The following is a 25,282-nucleotide window of genomic DNA, read 5'->3' as shown; positions in this document are numbered from 1 at the left end:
GCTTGTCAAGTTCTTAATTATATTCTGGGAAGGCTGGTGCTTGTATTTGGCATCTACGGATACTGTGTTTCTCCAAAAATGGTGTTTATATCAGTAGACCCCCATCAACAAATAAAACAAGAAGAAAAGTACTACTGGGGCATGGGCAAAGATAAATGACACAGAAATATCAGCTTTAAAAAATCCTTCCACAAACAAAATACTATTTGACAACAGGTAAGGGAACAAGCGGGAAGGTTATAGTACTCGGGTGTAACACAGAAATCACCAGACACCTGAAAGGAACAGGAAGCCACACATCCTCCTACCCCACCCCTACTCTGCCCACACCCACTCCACCCTGGGCTCCAGGAAAAACAATGAGGAGAGTTTAGAGAAAAGACAAAGAACTGAGCTGCAGATACCCACAGCTCTGGCCTCTAGGCTAGTAGCCAGCAACTGGCCCTCCAAGCCCACTTCCTGACCCAGCCAGGAACAGCCATGTGAACCAGGCTGTCTATCAAGACTGGATTAGGAAAGTACAAAATTTGAGCTAGTAGGAGAAATCGGTTCAAAAGATCTGTTGTTCAATAGGGTGACTATAGTTAATAGAAAGGTGGTGAATTCTTGAAAATAGATTTTAAGTGTCCTCACCACAAGCAATAATTTGAGATCATCAGTGCCACTGATGATACAGGTATTTATGCTTTTTTATAAAGAGACTGTAACTCACAGCTATTGTTCCAGTATGAATGCCAGCAGGCTCACACCATGTCTCTGCCATGACAAGAGTAAACTAACCCTCTGAACCTTGTGTGTCAGTTTCTGGAACTGTGACAAAGTCCAGAAGGTGGCTTTGAAGGCCACGGCCAGTACCTTGCACCCACAGATGTCAGTGACTGGGTACATCACTGGCATGGAGGAAGCCTGCAACATCATAAACAGAGAGAAGCGCTCGTCAGGACTTCAGTATAAGCTTCCTCAGCAAGGAGACCAGGCTACACTACTGTAACATATGTGCAGAGGCATAGTCAGACCTTTGCAGGCTCCCCAGTTGTCTGTTCAGTCAATGTGAGCCCCTTTGAACCCAAGTTAGTTGATTCTGTGGGTTTTCTTGTGATGTCCTTGACCCCTCTGACTCCTGCAATCCTTTCTCCCCCATCTTCCACAGATTCCAGAGCACCATCTAATGTTTGACTGTGTCTTTGCATCTTTTTTTTTAATATATTTTATTAGTTTACTCATATTACATCTCAATTGTTATCCCATCCCTTGTATCCTCCCATTACTCCCTCCCTTATGACTGTTCCTGAGGGGGACTTCCTCCCCCTCTATATGCTCATAGGGTATCAAGTCTCTTCTTGGTAGCCACCAGGCCTCCCCATCCAGAGGACGTGGTCAAATAAGAGGCACCAGAGTCCGTGTGAAAGTCAGTCCCCACTCTCCACTCAGCGGTGGAGAATGTCCTGTCCATTGGCTAGATCTGGGTAGGAGTTTGAAGTTTACTGCACATGTTGTCCTTGGTTGGTGCCATAGTTTGAGCAGGACCTCTGGGCCCAGATCTGCCCATCATAATGTTCTTCTTGTAGGTTTCTAGGACCCTTTGGATCCCTCTATTTCTCCATTCTCCCAATCTTTGCATCTTCTTAAGGGGCTCCTAATAGTGGGAACAGGGGCAGTCTCCACTTTTGCTTACTTTTGGGACCCTTTTCTTTATACTGGATTGCCCCATCCAGCCTTACTACAAGAGGCAGTGCCTAGACTTACTGCAACTTGATATGGCATGTTTGGTTGATGTCCATGGGAGGCCTGCCCTTTTTTGAACAGAAATGGAAGAGGAGTGGATGGAGGTAGTGGGTGCTAGGAGAGAAGGAGGGAAGGGAAACTGTGGTCAGGATGCAATATATGAGAGAAGAATAAATACAAAAATATTAAAAGAAGAAGCTTCTTCAGTATTTGTGCTTCTAGAGCAACCAGGTGGCTCTTTTCTCCCGCACTTTGGAGATGAGGTGGATAGGAGAAGCCACCTCCTTGAGGACACTGATGAATGGATAGCAAGGAGCCATAACTGAGGAGGCAGCATTGGCAGGGTGCCAGGAAATAGAAGCCCATGGTGGCTACACCTTTTGTAGCTTGATTTTGCTGGTAACCCTCAAGAAGAAAAACTCTTTGGACCTGAATAGCTTGTTACAATGGGTGACAGGGCATCAGATGTAATCTGAAGGGGGATTTCAGCGCTACTACAACAAGCTGGGAGATGGCTACTACTCTTCCTGGCAGCCAGGGCTCCTGCTCATGCTGCGCCAAGTGCTGCACACTCAAGGTGACGCTGTCCTCAGCATGAGCCACTGGATGGCCCCTCAGCAAGCCCTGCAGGAGGATATCCTAATGTGCTGCCAATTCTAAGGGAGCGGGGCTGTTTGTGTGCTGGACAAACCTGGTGCATCACGTAACTTCTACCAGACTTGCTGCTGCCTGAGCAGTGCACCCATCATCCAACATTTCTGCAGTGCACAATACAGTCGTAGGTGTGCCTGGAAACACTGCAACCCACTCACCCCAAGTACAACACTGAACCAGGCCACTACACACTGCAGAAGCCAGACGCAGATTTCAAGGAGTGTAGAGATGAGGTGGCCCCAGATCCTGCCACCAACTAAAGGACCTCATGGCTCTGCTCACCCAGCTCTCCCAAAAAACAAGGGTGTCTCTGTCTGGGTATACAGCACATTCCATGCTATGTGAGCCTTGTCTGCTGTGGAGCTGTGGTTCTCTTTGTCCTCCCTTCTCAAACAAAATAAAGCCATCAGCCCTGGGCTTTGAATACACAGTGGCATGATTTTTAAAATTATTTTGAAACCTGTCAAATGAAAAGTCTGAACGTAGGCGGCGGGGGTCAAAGAGCAGTGCATGCTGGGATGGCACAGCCCCTCCTGGGCGCCCGGCAGCATGGTCAGCCATGCTGAAATGAAGGGTGTCTGAGTATCCCAGCATTCCAGTCCCTGCTGTGATGCCCACTACACACCACCATTCAGTCAGGAGGTGGCACCCTCTCAGGGACATAAATGTCTCTGTACCAGGGGAGGGCTGTGGTCCCTGAAAAGTGTACTGGGCTCAGCAGGACACGCTTCAGGTTGTGTGCTTCACTCCAGTCATCTGCAAAGGGCAGTGGCTGGGAATGGAGGGGCAAGGTCCTAGGTCGAGTCCTTCTCTGAGATGGGAGAACTGAGCCACACATCTCGCGAAAGGCCATGTCTGGTGCAAGCAAGACTTGTTTTGTCCTAGGTATGATGACTTAAAGCCAGGTAACCAATTATGAGTGGAAAATCAGCCTCTAGGTCCACTCTGGGCCAGAAGAAGCATCTTCCCCCAGTGTCCCGTGTCTGCCTCTCACAATCTGTACCAGGAGCGAGAGGTGCTTCTCCTGCAGCGCTGCGGCCCAGACTCTTCTGTTTCTTCTTGCTCTCCACCATCCATCCACCCCAAGACAGTGTTCTGTTTTCTCATCCTGAGTACTAACACTACTAAGGCTTTCTCCTTAGCTGAGAACTCAGGATTTATTCTGTCTCGCCCACCCCTGGCTCACTGAAATAGAATCAAGTGCCAAGTAAGCTGGCCATTGTGAGGACAGTCACTTGGGTAGTAGGGCAAGCACTGACTCTATACCAGTCCTTTGAAAGTCAGCAGGATGCTGAATTTAGTCATCTCTCCTCTGCAACAGTCCCAGCAAGCTGTGGCACTTTCCCAGCCTTCATGTGAGCAGGCAGACATTAGCTTGGAGACACAGCTTGAGGCTCTTCCCTAAACCACCAGCCATTTGCTGACTGTAATCCCCAATCTGCTGTACTGGGCTATGTATTACTTCCTTGAAATAATGAGAGTAACATTTTCACATGCACACATTGGCATACATTGTGCGGTGCAAGACAAACTACAATATAAACTTTCATACTCAAATCAGGTAGTCCTGGGTAGGATAATTCCAACCCATATCTACTCCTACTTTCTTTATATTGAAATTCTATCTATATTTAAATTGTTTATTTTACTTCTTAATGTCTCAGATTCCATTTAGATAGGTTCAGAAAAGAAATAAACATAAATAAATTTTATAGTTTTTTTCGTGACAAATAAATGGAATTGGGTATATGTTCACCATAGTTGAAGGGTAGGTTGGAGATGCTGTGATGTGATATATAGTCTAAGGGAAAATTAAAATATGCTAAGTTCCCTAAAACATTACACCAAAAGGATAAACACGTTTTTCAGCAACTGGAACTAAAGTACCATAAGCAGATCAATGGCAAATAATATGAAGAAACGGATTTTATTATTAATATATAAGATCCAAAACCAAGTTGTTGTTCTGAATAGTTACTCCAAATTTAAAAGTCACAATATCAGCCATTCTAAAGAAATAAACAACCAAGAATAACTAACTAATAGCCAGGAGGTTGGAGCAGAGTAGCTGAGAAACATTATGTGACAGTATAAAATATTAAATATATATCAAATTAAAACTGGATGATTTAAAAAGCTGCCTAAAAATACTTCCAGGTATAATTTAGAAATGTACTGATATACTGCCACTCCACTCCTGCTATACTATCTGTCCTAGTTCCATTCCTGTGGCTGTGATAACACATCTTAAGGGTTTGTCTCATCTCACAATCCCAGTTAGAATCCATTACTTTGGGGGAGTAAAGAAAGTAGGAACCTGAGGGAGCTTGGTCAGCAAAGAGAAATGAATATATATGCCTTCTCGTTTAATTTCACTTTGCAACTCATCAGGACACCCTGCTTAGGGAATTGTGCTGCCCACAGTGGTCTGGGTCTTCTTACATCAAATAACTGTGAAGACAATGCCCGTCAGGAAAACCTGATCTAGATAGCTTCTCCGTAAGAGTCTCTTCCAGGTGTTGTGTCCTAGGTTGTGTCAGAGCGACAGCTATAACAAACCCCTAGGCTGCCTCTGTTCACATCTATCTTAGGGCCTTTCATTTTTTTCAGTTTCCAGAAATACTTCCCCAGAGTTTTCTCTCTGCTTAGGTCCTTTTCTCCACGATCTTCAGAGGCCCTATTTCCCATTTCAGTCTCTTCTTTGATGTCACATCCTGGATCTCATCCAAAAACAACTCTGCCTTACTCTAGCAGTGCTGCCTCAACAGAATATCACAGCTTGATTAATTTACAAATGAGAGAAATTGATTTCTTGCAGGAGTCTGAGAAGTTAGAGATGAATACACTGGTGTTGAGACCCAGTGCTGTCTTTTATGTTACCCTGACAGCTTTGCCTTTATAACATTTTCCTTTAAAAAAAATTAAATACTTAGAGTAATTTTTCTTGAAATAAACTGAACTCACTATTGAATTTACTTATACTTTCAGCCTAAAAGTATAAGTTGGCATGAGTATTTCATCTGCTCCATTACTTTAAGTAAACAAAGCATATGCAAATGAGAATTTAAACATGAAAATAAGCAGTGTTAGGATTTATAAGAGTTTAATCTTATAAATAATACAATGTCTTGGATAAGCTACTGACATATCAAAGCTATATTACATAATTTTATTGTTCCTGGAAAATTATGCTTCCAGTGTGTTTTATCTTTAGAGAGTCAAAAGATTAATGAACCTCATAAAAATAACAAATTATTTCTTAGGCATAGTTGCAAAATAAAGTATTAAAAGAGTTTGGTTTTAGAAAAAGTTAAGATTAAATAAATGAACAGACAAAATTATAAAGCTCTATAAATAAATATGTAAGGATATACTTGTACCCCAAAGTTATAGAGAAAACTTTTTAACAAAATAACAAATACCAACTACCAAGTAAGAATAGTAAATAAAATATAGTTCAGAATAATGCATCCATAATCACATTAAATTAACAGATAAGAATTTATTCATGAATTTGTAACAAATTCTCACAAATCAATTTTTGGAAGCCTGGTAGAATAATAAAGAAGAAATCTAAATAGATACTTCACAGTCTTTATCATCATTATTATTATACAATGGACAATAAACACACAAAGTCTAGTTAATTATTGAAGTAATTCTAATTAAAATTTAAAAACTATTCACCTTCTAGCTTCACAAAAATTCTTTTACAAAGATGTGAAGCTATGTGGAATCGTAGCTGCTAAGAATTTAAGCTGACATGAATGCCTTAGAAGCAATCATTTTAGCATTGTCTAAGTGGAAGGATGACATTTTCCAAAGCCCAAGAAATCATCTCCTAGAAATATAACCTAGGAAAAAAATACAAGGAGCTTTCCAGAAGAGATGAGGGCTTGGGGAGGTGAAACCTCATCCAAAGGTAAGGAACGCCACCATGGTAAGGCAGGGGCAGTGCTACACTCAGGGCAGGCCCATCACCCAAACTAACCTCAAGTCCAGTTAGGGTCTTTGCATTCACAATCAATAAAGGGAAGGGAGTAATAATGACCACATATATAAGAACTGTAGGAAATCATAAGGAGGCCAAACCTGAGGATCCACAAAACAGAAGAAGGAACTAAAGTTAAACCAAAGGAATAGAGAACCTACTCAGTGAAATGAAAGAAGAAAACTTTCCAAATTAGGGGTTAGGGAACAGCCAAATAAAAGAACTTAGTGCCCAAAATCAACATAAAAGAAGACATGATACTTAAGTTGACAGATATGAAAGAAACAAAGAGGACGAACTGCTTCAAAGAGGAGTCAGCAGGTGACAGCATTTACTACAAAGCTTCATGAGTTCAATCCCTGGGACTCACATGGTTGAAGGTGAGAACTAACTCCTGAAACGTCCCCTCCAACTCTGCAGCATGTGCGCGTGTACATACACATACACACACACACACACACACACACACACACACACACACACACACACACACACACACTGTGGCACCAACAAATTAATTAATGTATTTATAAATTTTAAAAAATAAAGCTACAAGAAAAAACACCAACCCATCTACAGGGCAAACATGCAGAAGAATTTCAGATAATTCCCTTGTGACCCTACAATCCAGGAACTGAGGAATATTTATATTTTAAGCCCTGGAAATAAGTAACAATCAACCGCAAAGGCTATGCCCTGTGAATTTATCTTTAATTTGATGTTAAAATGAGGACACTTCAAAACAAGGACAAACTAAGGCACTCGTGGTCATCAAGACAACCCGGGCGAAGATTTGCGAGGAGCTGTACATAGAGGACGAAGAGGAAAGAAAATGACCTCAACCATCAGCACAGTGAACACTATCTGAGGAGAGAAGCAGATCAACAAGAGAACTGAGGATTAATTAGCTCATCGTATCCCACACAGTAAGCATGCCAACACCCAAACTAATGCAGAGGGAAAAAAACTAGACACAGAAATCCAGCTAACCACAAATCATAGGAATTGATAAACGTAATTCGACAACAACCTTAAGCGTAAACGGCTTCAAGACATCCATTTAAAAAGGCAGACAGCCTGAATTGGGAAGCAAGGTCACACCGTCACCTCACCAGCAAAGACTCACGCACAAAGAGTCAAGGAACGGACATCAATCTACACTGAAGAATGAGAATAAAGGAGAGAATAGAAGGTGAAAAGACCCCCTACACTCATAGATTGCAAAGGTATTATTGAAAAACAGCTGTTACGAAAACCATCTTCAAAGTTAATGCAACTCTCATCAAAATTCCAATGGCAGCTTTCACAGAACTAGAAAAAAAAATCCCAAAATTAATATGGAAGCATAAAAGGCCTCTATACCATTAAGAGCCCTAAATAGGAAGAGCAATACTAGAGGGATTGTAGCATCTGTGCTCTGTGCATACTAAAGAGCCACAGCAGCAAAGGCAGCATGGTGCAGGAACTGAAGCAAGAAATTAGACCAATGGGATAAAACAGACGACGCAGAAATAAGCCCACATAGTTACACCTATATGATTTCTGATAATTATGTCCCAGATCTACATTTGGGGGTGGGGGAGCCAATTGCAACAAATGGTGTTGAGAAAACTAAATAAGCACATGTAACAAAGGAAAATAGATAGATAGATAGATAGATAGATAGATAGATAGATAGATATTCAAAATGGAGTAAGAATTTTATAGCAAGTCCTGAAATTCTGAACCTGCCAAAGGAAAACAGACAGGACACTTCAAGATGCCGGTGCAGGCAATGACTTTCCAAAAAGGGTACTATGCTAGTGCAGGGAATGCTTTCTTAGCCACGCGGTTAAGTTCTCATCTCTCTTTCAGCAAAAAAGTAAATGAGAACAGGAATAAGATGCAGAATACAGTCATTATAGTTGACTTTCAAACATGTATGCTAATTTTTCCTGCCTATAAGAGGTGCCAGGACAAAGAGGGAGTAAAAAGTGAGGGAATCATCAACCAATGGATGGCCCAACTTGAGTCCCACACCATGAGAGAGTGCCCACCCCTGACACTATTGATAATATTGTGCTATGCTTGCAGAGAGGTGACTAGCATAACTGTCATGAGAGGCTCCACCCAGCAGCTGATGGAAACAGATGTAGAGACCCACAGCCAAAGAATAAGTGGAGCTCAGGGAAGCCTGTTAAAGAGTCAGAGGAAGAATTGAAGGAGCCAGAGAGGTCAATGACACCACAAGAAAACCTACAGAATCAACTAACCTGGGACCCTAGGGCTCACAGAGATTGAACCACTAACCAGAGAGCATGCATGAGACAGACCCGGGTCCCTTACATATATGTAACAGATACGCAGCTTGGTCTTCATGTAGGACTTCTAACAGCAGGAGCAGGGGCTGTCTTTGACTCTGTTGCCTGCCTTTGGATCCCTTTCCTCCAATTGGATGGTTTTGTCTAGCTTCAGCAGAAGAAGATGCACTCAGTCCTACTACAAGTTGATGTGCTAAGGCAGGTTGATATCCATGGGAAGTATCCCCTTCTCTAATGAGAAAGGAAAGAGGAATAAAGGGAGGGAAGGGGAGAGGGAGGGTCTAGGAGAAGAGGAGGGATGGGAAGCTCTGAGAGGGATGTAAATAAATTAATTAATGAAATTGATGTAAAGAGAATGAAGTTCTAATTTTAGGGCATGTGCTGAAACATTTAAATGTTTTTGACTGTCTTGTATAAGTATGGATTCCTTTGGATGCTGTGATAGGAAAAAAAACATTCTGATTGGTTTTCCACAGAGAACATCACCATATTATCCGTATCACACCTTGGAACACTAAATAATATCTGCATTGTTGCTGCAGTCAAAAGCAAACAAAATTATCACTTACTTAAGCACTGCAATGCCACTAACTGTGATGTATGCTATAATCCTCAGCCTTCTTCTTGTTAGAGTAGGTACATAACAACCATTGCTACCTAAAGGACATTACAAGGTGGCATCAGCCTACTGGTGTTTTCCAGAGTTCCTGTAACTGTTGTATACAGTCCTTCTGTCCTCTGCCTCTTCTCCCTTCAATGTCTAATTATTTTCAATCATAGAACATCTGGTATATTATACTGACACTTAATATCATTCCATTTTGAACACTCTTTTCCATTTGGCTGGAATCACGTGTAACTGTAATTAGGTGTTTTTACTATGGCTACATGATGTCCTTTATCTATAACTTTAATATAGAAGTCTGTGTTCCATCTAAGTCACTAAGGAAAATTACAAAGAAGCCAGCTAACATCAGCTGATTCCTGTCAGAAAGCCATTAAGCTTTTAAGACTGACTCTTTTTTAGACAGTGTATCAGGGGAAATGCCACTGTTACAGAATGCACAGCTTGTATGGGTCAGAGATATTTTCTCCACACAGGCAGAAAAGCCACAGAACTATGTCAGGAAACAAATTCTCACCAGCTCAAGTACAGGTTTTGCTTTAAAATTAGCTCGCTTTTGTTATTGTCTGTTCATCTGGAGAGTGTTGGAATTACTTTTGTTCTAACAAACCTACATATTACCACTACAGTAGACGTGGTGTCTTAACACTTACCACCTCTACAGACCCATGGGTCAATTTGTCAGACATTTACAGAAAATAACTAAATATACAAAACTTAAAATTGCTGTGGATAATAATGAAGATTACTGTTTTCATTTACTACTAACACAAAACTGCAAACCCTATATTCATTGAGGAATGACAATGATCCCTTTGTGTAGATGTCTCCTAGTTCCCTACCACATCCTTATTTGTTTCTTCCTTTGTTCATCCCAGAGGGGGAAAAATCCTATAAAAGGAATAGCAGCCTAAGAGTGACTATACTAGACTAAGACAATAAAAAGCCATCCACCCACCAAGGCTTGTCCTTTTGTCAAAATTCTAATATACCTACCATTACATTTTTTTTTTAAATTTTTATCTCCTTCAGTTCCTCACACATCATCAAATTAAATGCCTCACATTGACTTGGCTGATTTCAATAACATGGCCGTACCTGCTCACTTCTCTGCACAGTCACCATCTAGAAGACTGTACCATCGCTGATCTGCACTGCTCAGCAGCTTCATGACTAGTATGGCAGTACACCTCAGTTGTCAGCTTGACTGCATTACGTGAATGCAAAGGGCACTAGTGGTGCATTACACTGCATGCATATATGATGGAGCATCCAGCGACAATTAACTGAGGAAGTCAGATCCACTCTAACTGTGAGAGGCACCTAACACGGGTTGGGGTCTGGGCTGAATAAAAGAAAAAGACCGCTCACTGAGCACCAGCATTTTTTTTTTCTTTGCTTCACAATTCACTTAGACATACGCAGGAAGCCACTGCCACCATGAACCCCCTCCCTTGTCATGAGGGAGTACAGCCCCCTAAATCTATAGCCAAAATAAGCCTGAGTGAGACAACCCAGACCCAGAAATACAGGCCTGGTATATACTTACTTTAAAGTGGATATTAACCCATTACAGATGTCCTCTGAGAGACTCCACCCAGTGAGGGATTAGGACAGATACTGGGAATTGCAGTAGGACTCTGGGCAGAGTGCTAAGTGTTGGATGGAATTTGATCACAAGAATAAGAAAAACAACTACTGCAAGCTATCAGCATCACTCTGTCTACTCGTCCCACTGAGGCTCATGTATACAATGAAGTTTCACTCAGCCATTAAAAAGAGTAAATTATTCTAGAAAACTAGATGCAACTGGATATCCTTATATTAAGGGAGTTAAGTCAGAGTCAGAAAGGCAAATATGAGGTGTTTCTCTCTTTTTTTTCTTCTTTCCATTTTTTGTTTATTATATTTTATTCACATTACATCCCAGTACATGTCTCTCTCTTATCTTCCTGTTCCCATCCTTCCTCCCTCTTTCTTCTCATTCCCCACCCCTAAACCTCTCACAGGGAGCCCCCTCCTCCACCCTCTGACCACAGCCTATAAGGTCTCATCCTTACAGCCTGCTTTGCCTTCCACTGTGTGCCAGCAGGGCCTCCCTGCCAAGGGGAAGTGATCAAATCCCAGGCTCCAGAGTTCATGTCAACTCAGAGTTCCCCCCAAGCCCTTGGAGAATGAGCTGCCCATTGGCTATATCTGAAAATAGGGTCTAGGTTCTCTGCTTGCTTTGTCCTTCATTGATACATCAATTTGTGCAGGCCTCTTGGGTCCAGATATACAGGCCTTGATGGTCTCCCTATGAAGCTCCTGACCCCTCTGGATCTTTCCATCCCCCAACTCTTCCATTCATCTCTTAGCACTCCGCCCAGAGTCCTACTGCAATTCCCAGTATCTGTCTAAATCTCCTCTGGAGTCTCTCAGAGGACATCTATAATGGGGTAATATCCACTTATAAGGAAGTATATACCATGCCTGTCTTTCTGGGTCTGCATTACCTCACTTTGATTGTTTCTAGTTCCATCCATTTGCCTGCAAATTTCAAGATTTCCTTCCTTTTAATAGTGGAGTAGTATATTCCATTGTATAAATGCACCACAATTTCTTTAACTGTTCTTCAGTTGAAGGACATCTAGGGTATTTCCAGATTCTGGCTATTACGAATTAATCTGCTGTGAACATAGTTGAGCAAATATCCTTGTTGTGTGGTGATATAGCTGGGTCTTGCGGTAGAGCTATTCCCAGTTTTCTAGGAAAGTAGAAGATTGATTTTCAAAGTGATTGTACAAATTTGCAATTCTACCAGCAATGGAGGAGTGTTCCCCTTTCTCCACATCCTAGCCAGCATGTGCTGTCATTTGAATTTTTGATCTTAGCCATTCTGACAGGTATAAGACAGAATCTGGGAGAATTTGTTTAAGTGTTTCTGGGCTATTTAATGTTCCTCTCTTGAGAATTCTCTCTTTAGCTCTCTACTTTACTTTTTAATTGGATTATTTGGTTTGGTGGCATTTAATTTCTTGAGTTCTTTATATATTTTGCATATTAACATTTTGTTGGATAAAGGGCTGGTGAAGATCTTTTCCCAGTCTGTAGGCTATTGTTTTGTTCTGTTGACAGTGTCCTTTGCTTTACAGAAGCTTTTCAATTTCATGAGGGTCCATTTATTAATTGTTGATCTTAGATCCTGAGCTATTGATGATCTGTTCAGGAAGTTGTCTCCTGTGCCAGTGAGTTCAAGGATCTTCCCCAATTTTTCATCTAACAGATTTAGTGTATCTGGTTTTATGTTGAGGTCTTTACTCCACTTGGACTTGAGTTTTGTGCATGGTGATAAATGTGGATCTATTTGCGTTTTTCTATATATAGACATCAAGTTAAACAGCACAATTTGTTGAAGATGCTATCTTTTATCCATTATACGGTTTTGGCTTCTTTCCTTAGGGAATATAGGACTATTTAAGCAAAGATGTTTGCTTGATCATTATTCAACTTTGATAAGTGGAATTTATCAAGAAAATTGTCCATGTCACTTTGTTTTTCAAATTTTACAGTATATAGGCTTTTGAAGTAAGACCTAATGATTCTTTGGATTTCCTTGGTATCTGTTGTTATGTCTCTCTTTTTGTCTCTGATTTTGTTGATTTAGATAGTGTCTCTCTGCCTTTCACTTAATTTGGCTAAGGGTTTTTCTATTTCATTGATTCTTTGATTTGTTCCCTTTGTTTCTAATTTATTGATTTCAGCCCTGAATTTGATTATTTCCAGCCATTTATTCTTCTTGGGTGCGTCTACTTTTTGTTCTAGAGATTTCAGGTGCACTGTTAAGTTGTTAGTGTGGGATCTCCTCAATTTCTTTACCAAGGCACTTAGTGCTATAAATTTTCCTCTTAGTACTGCTTTCATTGTGTCCCATAAGTTTGGGTAGGCTGTGCCTTCATTTTCATTGAATTTTAGGAAATCTTTAATTTCTGTTTTTATTTTGTCCCTGACCCAGAGATCATTGAGTAGGGAGTTGTTCAGTTTCCTTGTGCTCCATACCATGTGCCCCATACCTTGTGCTCCATCCCATACCATGTGGATCCTTCTCATCTGGGAAACACCAGCACCGAAGTTTTGTAGCTCTCTGTTTGTCCTTCAGTTGCTGTGCAGTCTCTGCTGCCCTGCTTATCAGACACTGTGTGTGTGATCTGTGCCACCATCTTGGATCCTCCCCAAGAGAGATGTTTCCCTAATTTGTGAATCCTTGATATTATATAGACACATGAAACTGAGCCTCTTTTAAAACTCTTCATACATATATGAAGTAAAACTGGGAGTAATGGAAAGGTTAAGAGAAGAAAGGAATGGGTGAAGGAGTGAATACAGTCATAGCACATGATATACTTGCATGCAAATATCTTTATAAAACCCATAACTATGCACAATGAATATATGCAAGTAAAATTTTTATGTTAAAAAACTATCTTCATGTGTTTGATATGAATGTCGATTCTCCTTTGAATGGTATAGGCTGTAAGGCTGAAAGCACAGGAACAGAAACATGATCATACTTCATGAAAATTAACTGCAAAGCCATAAACAGGTAAAAGATTTTCCATTTTCAGAAACAACCCACAAACAAAGCATGGTTTAGTGATGCTTACAAAATAAGATGCAAACAGATGTTGTAAAATAAAGACAGAGGTGACAGAAATAAGTGGTAGATGAGAAAAGTGGGCAGGAAAAAAGGGCTTCAAGAGCCACATCTTCACCCTGCAAGAAACGGAGGTTAAGGCATAGGGTTGTATCCGAGGAACGTGGCTATCGGTCTGTATTTGTGCTTATTAGGAAAAACAGGAATGAGTTTCAGTATGGTGTTTCCATACACACCTCATTGTCACTGTGCTTCTTCTCTCGCTCCTCCCCCGTTTTTCTGCTTCTTTCCTGTTCCCTCCACTAGTTCCTAGAACTATTTCTACCCCCTTGTCCCCACGTCCCATTACATTCTCTTACTTTCTCCTTTTTTTCTTTTTTTCCGTCTTTAAACATCCTTCAGGACTTCCTTTCCCCACTTCTCACAGTACCATTTCTGGTTTAATGAGCTATATACACATAATTTATAAATGTTTGTATACATATGTATATGTGTATATATACCCCAATATATGAAGGAAAATGTACAGTATTTCTGAGTCGAGGATATTTTGTTTATGATAATTTTGACTTACATAATTTTCCAGCCAATGTCATATTTCTTTCTTTTTATGCTAAATAAATTTGTTAGACACACGTACCACATTTTCTGTCCATTTATATACTGGTGGATATCTAGGCTAGTTTAATTCACAGTTATGGTGACTACCAGAGCAATAAACTGAATTAACAAGTATCTTTGGGGTAAGACTTAAAATCCTTTAGGTGAGTACACAAAACTCAAATCCAAGTGTATTAAAGACCTCAACATAAAACCAGAGACACTAAGTCTCTTAGAAGAAAAAGTGGGGAAGAGCCTGGAACATATTGGCACAACTTCCTGAACAGAACGCCAACAGCCCAGGCCTTAATGTCAACAATTAATAAATGGGACCTCATGAGACTGAGAAGCTTCTGTAAGGCAGGAGACATTGTCAAGAGAACAAAGCGACAGCCTACAGACTGGGAAAAGATCTTTACCAACCCTACATCTGACAAAGGTCTTTTATCCAAAATATATAAAGAACTCAAGAAATTAAACACCACCAAACCAAATAACCCAATTGAGAAATGGGGCTTGGAACTAAACAGAGAATTCTACACAGAGGAATATCAAATGGCTGAGAAAACACTTAAAGAAATGCTCAGCCTCCTTAGTCATCAGGGAAATGCAAATAAAAACAACCCTGAGATTCCATCTTACACCCATCAGAATCGCTAAGGTCAAAAATTCAAGTGACACCACATGCTGGCAAGGATGTGGGGAGAGAGGAACACTCCTTCATTGCTGGTGGGAATGCAAACTAGTACAGCCACTTTGGAAATCTATCTGGTGCTATCTCAGAAAAATGGGAACAGGGCTTCCTCAAGACCCAGCTAGTCCACTTCTTGGAATATACCCAGAAGATGCTCCAGCACACAACAAGAACATTTGCTCAACCATGTTCATAGCAGCCTTATTCATAATAGCCAGGACATGGAAACAGCCTAAGTGTCCTTCAGTAGGAGAACAGATAAAGAAAGTGTGGTACATATACATTATGGAATACTAATCAGCTATTAAAAACAAGGAATTCCCAAAATTTGTGAATAAATGGATTGAGCTAGAAATGATCACAATGAGTGAGTTAACCCAGAAGCAGAAAGAGTCAAATGGTATATACTCACATATCTGGACACTAGCCCGAGGGTCATGTCCCACGAAAGCCTTCACTAACCAGGAAACTGGGACAGAGGGGAAGGCATCCTACTGGGACTCTAGATGAGAGAAGCATGGGAGAACAGCAAAATAAAAGGATCCAGAGGGTCCTAGAAACCTACAAGTAGAACATTATGATAGGCAGATTTGGGCCCAGGGGTCCCGCTCAAACTAAGGCACCAGCCAAGGACAATACAGGAGGTAAACTTTAAACCCCTTCCCAGATCTAGCCAATGGGCAGAACATTCTCCACAGTTGAGTGGAGAGTGTGATATGACTTTCACACGTACTCTGGTGCCTCACATTTGACCATGTTCCCTGGATGGGGAGACCTGGTGGCACTCAGAGGAAGGACAGCAGGTTACCAAGAAGAGACTTGATACCCTATGAGCATATACAGGGGGAGGAAATCCCCCTCAAGAACAGTCATAGGGGAGGGCAGTAAGGGGAAAATGGGAGGGAGGGAAGAATGGGAGGATACAAGGGATGGGATAACCATTGAGATGGAACAAGAATAAATTAACAAAATTTTTTTAAATCCTTTAGGTGCATATTCTATAGTGGTATTTCTCGGTGTTCATTCTTTGAGGATGCTCTACACTGATTTTCATAGTGGATGCACCAGTTTACAACCACACAAACATGTTTCTTTTCTTTCTTTTTCTTTTTCTTTTCTTTTTTTTTTTTTTTCCCCCCTTTGGTTTTTCAAGACAGGGTTTCTATGTGTGTAGCCTTGGTTGTCCTGGACTTTCTTTGTAAACCATGCTGGCCTTGAAGTCACAGAAATCCACCTGTCTTTGCCTCCTGAGTGCTGCGATTAAAGGCATGTACCACCATGCCCTGCTTACACAAACATGTTTCTATGCATTAAAGTTTAGAGGGGAAATTTGAATGTGGGAGACAAGCACTCTATCAAGGAGTGATCACCAGTCAAGAAACCTTTAAAGTTGAGCCAACTACAGTGCCTTAGACCTATACTCTCTATCTTCGAAAGCAGGAGAGACTGGCTTTGAGGTTTCAAATGCTCAAGCCAGACCGAGTGTCATTCTCTCTTCTTGTCGCCTGCCAATCCAGATGTAGAACTCTCAGCTTCTTCTATAGCACTATGCCTGCCCACCATGATAATAATGGACTAAGCCACTGATCCTGTAAGCTAGCCCCAATTAAATGTCTTCCTTTAAAAGGATTGCAGTGGTCATGGTGTCTCTTCACCGCAATAGAACCCTAACTAAGACATCTGTTATCTAAAATTAAGTTGAAAATAAAACAGACATCAGGTCATGAATGTCAGTTCTATGCACATGTCCACATTCATCATACTTTGGTTTTGTTTTGCTTTTTTTTCTTTGCTCAATGATAACATTCTAATAAATTCAGATTGTTAAATCTAACTAATGTATTTTTTTAACTTTTTTTCAAGAAAAGGAAAGATGATAATTACTAAAGATACAAATTAAATTTCTGTAACCACTCAAAATAAGTACAATTTCATTAGTTCATGTACTCTTCACTCTCCACAGCCATCTACACACTTACCAAAATGTCATTCAACTACCAACAATGATGCTTTCAGCAGTTTGATCCTAATCAACAATGAGAATAATCTACAGCTCTGAGTTTTAAAAGTACTTAGATGCTAAGTGCTGAATTTTCCCACTTAAACTCGAGTTTAAATCTAAAATAATATAGAAAAGCAAACAATGAAAACAGAGCTATCTCCACAGGAATCTAAATGAGCATATTATACTTGGCCAAGGGTGGAAAAAAATCAGCAAGTACAGCTACTAAATCTCTTCCCATGCCAGAATGAGAAGGAAGGCAAATCTTAGGCTTTCTTTCTTGATTAACTTTTCATTGACTTCTTTTCCAATGTTCTCTAAAAGGCCCAATTACATTAAGATTTAGCAGAGGGAGTCAATGTGTTTGATTAGGAAATATAAATGGAAATAGAATTTAATTAGAAAATTTATTGGAATTTCACCCTAGATTACAGAAATTCTTAGTACTATTTTTAAACAAATTATGTAACCTACTTTGCAATCAAGCAGTGTTGATTCTATTTCTTATGATAGGTTAGACATGGACTATATCTAGACTGCAGATGATGAGTTATTATTTTTAAAAAAGGTACGTTTTCTCTCATCAAAAACTAGCAACCCTGTATTCTCATTGCCAACACCTCCTACACACACACAAATTTCTATATACATGAGAGAATAGAAAACAAAATAATTATATTATCAGCACACACAAAAAGCAGCAATATTATAAGACAGGAAAAGTGTCTTAGTCAGTGTTCTATTGCTCTGAGGAGACACTATGACCAAGGCAACTCTTACGAAAGAAAGCATTTAATTGGGCCTTGCTTACAGTTTCAGAGTTTTAGTCCATTATCATGATGGCAGGGAACATGGCAACACACAGGTAGACATGGCACTGGAAAAAGAGTTGAGAGTTCTACAAGTGTGTCCCTAGGCAGGAGAAAGAGACTCTGGGTGCCAAAGCCTACCCCCAGTGATCCACTTCCTTCAATAAGGTCACACCTCCTAATGCTTTCAAGTAGTGCCACTCCCTGATGACTAAGCATTCAAATATATGAGCTTATGAGGATCATTCTTATTTAAACCACTACAAACAGCGAACTCAAATGTTCTGTGTCCCATGGGCCTGCCTTTTCCCTCCAGGTACTCTCCTACACTGTGGACATTTATAAGAGGGTTTACAGTCCTTTACCCCAAGTCTAGTGTGTTCTCTGTTTCACTAAATTGTCAATGCTTAAACAATTGATCTTCATCACATGGATAAACAGCAATGCTTATCATTCAGAGCACTTGCTATGTGCTGTGGGTGGAGTATACTGATTAAGCACTAACATAAATACTGTTGTTATCTTCCAATTGCAGATAAAGGAAGTGTTAGAGATTAAGAAGTGATAGTGTAAGGCTTCCTGGAATTTAGTCAGCTAGTGAGCAGCTGGGATAATCATTCATTCAGGTCTGTCTGGTTCCAAACGTTAATTTTTTCTGGCCTTTATTGGACGTCTAAGTCCTTCTCCCATAGTATCTATCTGCACATTAGTGAATTTACATACTATAATTCACTATTTTTAGACAAGATAATGTTTGAAAATTAGAATTATCTTGACTTTCCCTGAACAGTATTCTTACTAAAGGAACTAGATTAAAGCAAATAAATAAAGTGCAAATCTGACTTCACCTTGTGTCTTTTGTATCCCAAAAATCTAATTATAAATTATATTTCACCAACTCTAGTCATCTGAATGGTCCCATTATTACAGTAAACCACTCACAATATAAATGTCTCAAGAGCTCTGGACTCTCATTGTATATAGCCTTTAAAAATCCTCCCATCAGGAGTGCTATCTCAAGACTCCTAGACATATACCCAAAAGATGTTCCACCATACGAGGACATTTGCTCAACTATGTTCATAGCAGCTTTATTTGTAATAGCCAGAATCTGGAAATAACCTAGATGTCCTTAAAGCAAAAAATGGATAAAGTAACTGTGTGTCGCAGACATGAGGATAAGTCATAGCGGCTTTGCTTGACAATGTTCCAGACTGTCCAGCATGATCTTTAGACATCTAGGATAACGTTGAGGCTTTGTTTGACAAGGCTCCAAAGATTTCCAGCTGATCACCACTGCCCCTAAATATTATGTAGTCCAGATGTAATGTTGTTTAGAAATCTGCTATTTCTCATAAAACTGTTTTTTCTCTTTTTCTCAGTCCTAAGGAGAATCATACAGGGAAAACTTTCCCACACAGAATGTTGAAAAAGGGCATCTGGCCAAAGGCTTGAGACAATGATAGAATTTTTTGCTCTGACTGTGAGCACCCAAGCAGAAATTGCATGAAAGAAAGTTAAGACCTTGACATTACAGTACCTGGCTAGATACTGTTACCTGTAGAAACATTTCCTTAGTATATGTTTTGAGAGCAATAGAAGGTGGGCTTGAAACATCATGCTTTACAGATATTTTACAATAGAGGACCACTTGGCAGTTAGCCTAGGCTTGGATAGCACACCTGTTGATTTGCGGCTGGGAGTAAGTCAAGTTTTTTCTTTATTACAGAACATTTAGCTCAACCTATATTGCAATGACAGTTTTGTAAACACAGTGGCTCTAGCCTGAGGAAATTTATGATTATACTTTCCTGAGTACTGTTTAAAAAGTAACTACCCAGATCTAGCTAATGGGCAGAACATTCTCCACAATTTAGTGGATAGTGGGGTATGACTTTCACACGTACTCTGGTGCCTCATATTTGACCATGTTCCCTGGAGGGGGAGACCTGGTGGCACTCAGAGGAAGGACAGCAGGTTACTGAGAAGAGACTTGATACCCTATGAGCATATACAGGGGGAGGAAATCTCCCTCAGGAGCAGTCATAGGGGAGGGGAATAAGGGGAAAAATGGGAGAGAGGGAAGAATGGGAGGATACAAGAGATGGGATAACCATTGAGATGTAACAAGAATAAATTAATAAAAAAATTAAAATGTAGAACAAGAAAAAAAAAAAGAAGTAACGGCCAGGTTATGCTGATCACTGCTTGAAATTTGATTGATTTTTCTTGTATGCTTTCTTGTAGGTTACAGAACTTTTATTTCCTTGCTACTCTGTTGATTTTTGATTGCCTTAATGATTGTAAAAGATGAAAAAAATCATTATCTAATTTGTAACGAAAAAAATTTAACTTCATTTCAATAAAATACTAGGGTTGGCACAAGGAGAAAGGGCAAGCAAGTAACAGACATAAGAGAGTAAGCTAGAGTGAGATGGGCAACAGCAAGAAAAAAGAGAGTTAGAAAGATGTGTGACAGCAAGCAAAGAGAGAGGTGGAAAGATGGGTGACAACAGCAAGGAGTCAGACCGTAAGCAAGACAGAGACAGAGACAGATAGACAGAAGAAAAGTTCTCCTGGGCTTTAAGACCTTCAGTTTTGTACCTCATATGTCTGAGTCTCTGAGTATTTCTTTTTCCTCCGTTCTTCAACCTCTCCTCAACAAATAGTTCCTCTAGCTAGTTGTTCAACCAACGGTTGGTTTCCCTGCCTGCTCAATTCTCCCTACCACTGATCCACCTCACTTCTCTCCTCTTTGCCGTTTCTGGAGCTGGTCTTGGGGAGTGACAACTGTGGTACATTTACACATGGAATATTACTCAGCTGCTAAAAAGAAGAAAATCTTGAAATTTGCAGGCAAATGGATATAACTAGAAATGATCATCCTAAGTGAGGTAACTCAGACCCAGAAAGATACACGTGATATATACTAACTTAGAAGTGGATATTAGCCCGACATAGATGTCTTCTGAGAGACTCCACCCAGTGTGGGATCAGGACAGATACTGGGACTTGAAGCTGGACTCTGGGCCGAGTGCAGAGGAAAGAGTGGGGAGTGGAAGGCCAAGGAGAGAGCAGGAGCTCCACAGAGAGACCATCAAGGCCTTCAGATCTGCACACAGGAGGCCCTGCACAAACTGATGCACCAGCCAAGGACAATGCATGCAGAGATTCAAGGCCCCTGTTCAGATGTAACTGATGGACTGCCAATTCTCCACGTGGGGCGAGGGAGAACTGCTGCTGAACCTCTGCCATGCACTCTGGTGCCCTCGATTTGGTCAGTGCCCCTTGGCAAGGAGGCCTAGTGGGCACACAGAGGAAGGGGATGCAGGCGATCCTGGTGATCCCTAATAGGCTGTCGCCAGGCAGTTGGGATAGGAGCATACCCCGTATGAGAGGTCTAGGGGAGGGGAATGTGGAGAAGAGGGTGGGAGAGTAGAAATGGGAAGATAAGAGGGAGGGGATAACAATCTGGATATAATGTGAATAATTTATAATAAATAAATTAAATAAAAATCCTCCAACCAAAGAACACATGAAGATGGAAGAGATATAACAAAAACAGATTCCATGTGCCCTCTAAAATAATGTAGCTATCAGGCTAACTGATCCAGCTTCTCTGACAAACAGTCCAAGAAACCAGCACTGTATGAACCCTCCGGGCAGAAGAGGCAGAGATTCTTGTATAAAAATCACACTCACCAAAACCAACACATAAAAGCAAAGAGAAATTGTCCCAACCTTTAAGTATCAAGTAAACAAAGTAGAGTTTAAGATGTAAAAAGAGTTTGAGTGGAGAATGTCCTGTCCACTGGCGAGATCTGGGTAGGGGTTCAAAGTTTATTGCACTTATTGTCCTTGGCTGGTGCCTTAGTTAGAGCAGGACCCCTGGGCCCAGGTCCATCCATCAGGACATTCTTCACAGTTGAGCGGAGAGTGGGGACTGACTTTCACACGAACTCTGATGCCCTATATTTGACCACGTACCCTGGATGGGGAGGCTTGGTGCCACTCAGAGGAAGGATAGCAGGTTACCAAGAAGAGACTATGAGCATATACAGGGGGAGGAGGTCCCCCTCAGTCACAGTCATAGGGGAGGGGAGTAAGGGGAAAATGGGAGGGAGGGAGGAATGGGAGGATACAAGGGATGAAATAACAATTGAGATGTAATATGAATAAATTAATAAGATATATTTTAAAAAATAAAAAAAAAAAAGAGTTTGAGTGTAGTGCTTTATGCCTGAAATCCAGACAACTGGGAGGCTGAAGCCTGAATATCACGAGTCAAGGCCAGCCTGAGCTACATTGTAAAGCACTATCTCAAAAGATATGAGAGTTATGGTAACTATATAGCAGTCATTATTACAAAAGTGCTACGTATGGAAAGACAAAAGCCTCATGCTTAAAGATGAAAGGACCTTCTTCTACCTCAGCTTAGTAGAGTCTTCAAAATAGAAAAACTGGATTATCTTGAAAAGCAGAGACATTTATCAGAGATAGTTACTATAGGTTTGGCTTCAGACTAACGGAGTAAAACAAGTATCACAATACAGTGAGCCACCTCTTTGGCTTTTGGTTTAGGGTTTGTTTTGGTTTTTGTTTTGTTTTTTGCTTTACTAATGTATGTAAAATGTATATTTATTCTATTCTTCAGTCTTTTAAGTGTCCACTAACATTATGTCTGTCTCAACTCTATACAAAAAACTACAGGCAACAAAAAATACTGAAAATGGGAAATGTGGTCTTCTCTAAGGAACAAAATGTCAATTAGTTATAAGATACCAAAAGATCATCCCTAAAAACATATACAAATAGCATGATTGTTATTTCATCATTAATCAGACCTAGTAGGTTATACATAGGAATATAGATGTATATGTTGATAGGTATATACACTTATATGCATGTAATAGCAATTAATGAAAAAGAAAAGAAGCTACGAATTTGAAAGAGAGCAAGGAGGTATGGGAGAGTCAGAAGGGAAGAAAAGGAAGGGGTAAATGATGTAATTATAGCCCCAAAGGAAGTAAATGATTGGAATGAAAATATTTTATTGCTAAGAGAGTATTAGCATGTAAACACACACACACACACACACACACACACACACACACACACACGAGAGAGAGAGAGAGAGAGAGAGAGAGAGAGAGAGAGAGAGAGAGAGAGAGAGAGAGTATCCATAAAATACAATAGAGTGTTCTTACATTAAAATAAAGCACAATGCCTACAAAGTGGCTGTAGGCATTCACAGGGGGAAAGGGCACCCTGAGGAGCTAAACAATGTACACCAGGGAAGGAAAGTGTAGATGGTCTTGGGGAAGTACAAGGCTAACAGTCTATAAAAGACAGACGCGGGTGGACTCAAGCTGGAGAGGAGCAGGAGACCACAGAGACCCCAGGTTTTACTCTTTATTTCAGAAGAACAGGAGAATCACTCAAAGATTTTTGGTGAATAGGTTGCTATATGCTTGTTTAAAAAATGAGGCTCTGACAAGGTTTGGGAGGTGCGCAGAATCTTCAAAATAAATACCTTCTTCCAAATGGTGGAAAGAAAAGGAAGTCGAAGCTAAACCTTAAAATAAATTAATATTTTGACTGGAATGAATATAAGGTAACAATAATCATATTCAATGTATACAAAATGTTAAAATGTAAGTAAGGCTGATGTGTTTGCAAATCCACTCTGCTGCGTCTCTCCTATAGCAATTTAGAGACAGATACTACAACAGGTTTTACACAGACTACCTCACATTTATGCTAATGAGAAATGCCTCACTGGGCAAGTTTATATATTTTAAAAGTCTAAAATTGTTTTGACATTGAAATTACAAAGTAGATTTCAAATATCTGGTCACTGTTCTGAATAGAAAGATTGTTTATAAACTATACAAGATTTCTATCAGAGTGTAATGATTTATCACAATTACACCAATGCTTGGCAGGGCCAGAGTCAGTACAAGGGTGGTGAACCTAAATTCTCACACGTTATATCTGAGCACTCTATCACTCAGGTACATCTACGGTCTTCTTTTATTATTTTTGTTTTGAGACAGGGTCTCACTATGTTGCCTGGTCTGAACTATAATTCATGATTGCCCCACCTCAGCCTCCAAGGTGTGAGAATTACAGGTATGTACTATCGGGCCTGACTTACATTAGCACTGTTTATACAAAGGCTTCTCTTTGCATCAGTTACCATCTGCTTCCTTGATCAGAGCCACTCTGACTCCAGTGAGATAGACTCTGAAAGAAACTTTAATGGGCATTTCTCTAATAGACCTGGCCACCTTTTCTTGTTATTAATAACCAGTTTCATGCTACTGTAATTTAATAAGATATAAGAAATTATTCTACTTTTGCATTGAATATTTATGTATAGGAAGATTAAGATGGCTCAATGTTCTCAGAATGGAAAAGACTAGAAACCTATTGGAAATTATGAAGGTCTGAGTAAGTTATTTAAGGTACACAAAGGACAAGACTTAGAGATAATGTATATGGTTTGGGCTTGAAGTAATTAAGGTCAAAGGGCTTAGTAAAATATATGCTTAAGTTCATTTAGAAATTTCTGGGTTTTTTTTAATATTATGTAGTTGTTTAAAGTCACATACTAATATAACTGATCTGAATGTTCAAAAAACCATACTTTGTGTCTACACTAATATGGTCAGGGAGATTTAGAATGAGAATATTTCCCCTTTACTTTTCAAAGCCAATTAGGTCCCAGGGGACTGTGAGCCATGTTTTTAAATGTTCTGTAACTGCTGAAAATATTGTTTTAAAATTATCTATATTATCAGTATGCCCAGCTAATAATCAAGTAAGACACAGACACTTGTTATATTTTAAAATAGCCCTAGTTAACCTGAAGCAGGGCAGATATCAATCCTCTAAACTACCTCCAATAGTGGACAGGTATCTGATCCCTGCCCCAATCCCATGCCATCTACTTCTAATAATTTCTATCAAGCTACCTCCCATGCATAATCCCAAATACTTGCTAATGTTCTTCATCTGGGCCAAATCTCCATCCACGCTTGCCACATGTTTCTCTTTCATCTAATCCATGGCTGCCTTCCTCTCTTTTCTCGAGACCCTCTCTCTTCTCCTTCCCAGGATTTCTCTCTCTCTCTCTCTCTCTCTCTCTCTCTCTCTCTCTCTCTCTCTCTCTCTCTCTCTCTCTCTCTCTCTCTCTCTCTCTCTCTCTCTCTCTCTCTAAGCCCAGGAACTTTAGCCATACCTCTAT

The 25,282-nt window shown here is 40.2% G+C and overlaps 1 protein-coding gene and 1 pseudogene across 7 annotated transcripts in view; one reads left to right on the top strand and one right to left on the bottom strand.

Moving 5' to 3' along the window:
- The window catches only part of LOC127192343 (protein farnesyltransferase subunit beta-like), a 54,582-nt pseudogene extending 51,943 nt beyond the window's left edge, over positions 1-2,639 (top strand).
- Positions 1-25,282, bottom strand: part of Dlg2 (discs large MAGUK scaffold protein 2) — a 1,899,378-nt gene that overhangs the window by 1,818,863 nt on the left and 55,233 nt on the right. The gene's annotated exons all lie outside the window — the stretch shown is intronic.

The sequence above is a fragment of the Acomys russatus genome, chromosome 7 (genome assembly GCF_903995435.1).
Source record: "Acomys russatus chromosome 7, mAcoRus1.1, whole genome shotgun sequence".
NCBI classification, from domain to species: domain Eukaryota; kingdom Metazoa; phylum Chordata; class Mammalia; order Rodentia; family Muridae; genus Acomys; species Acomys russatus.
Note: the sequence above shows the minus strand (reverse complement) of the source record. Positions and strands in the feature narration are given on the sequence as shown.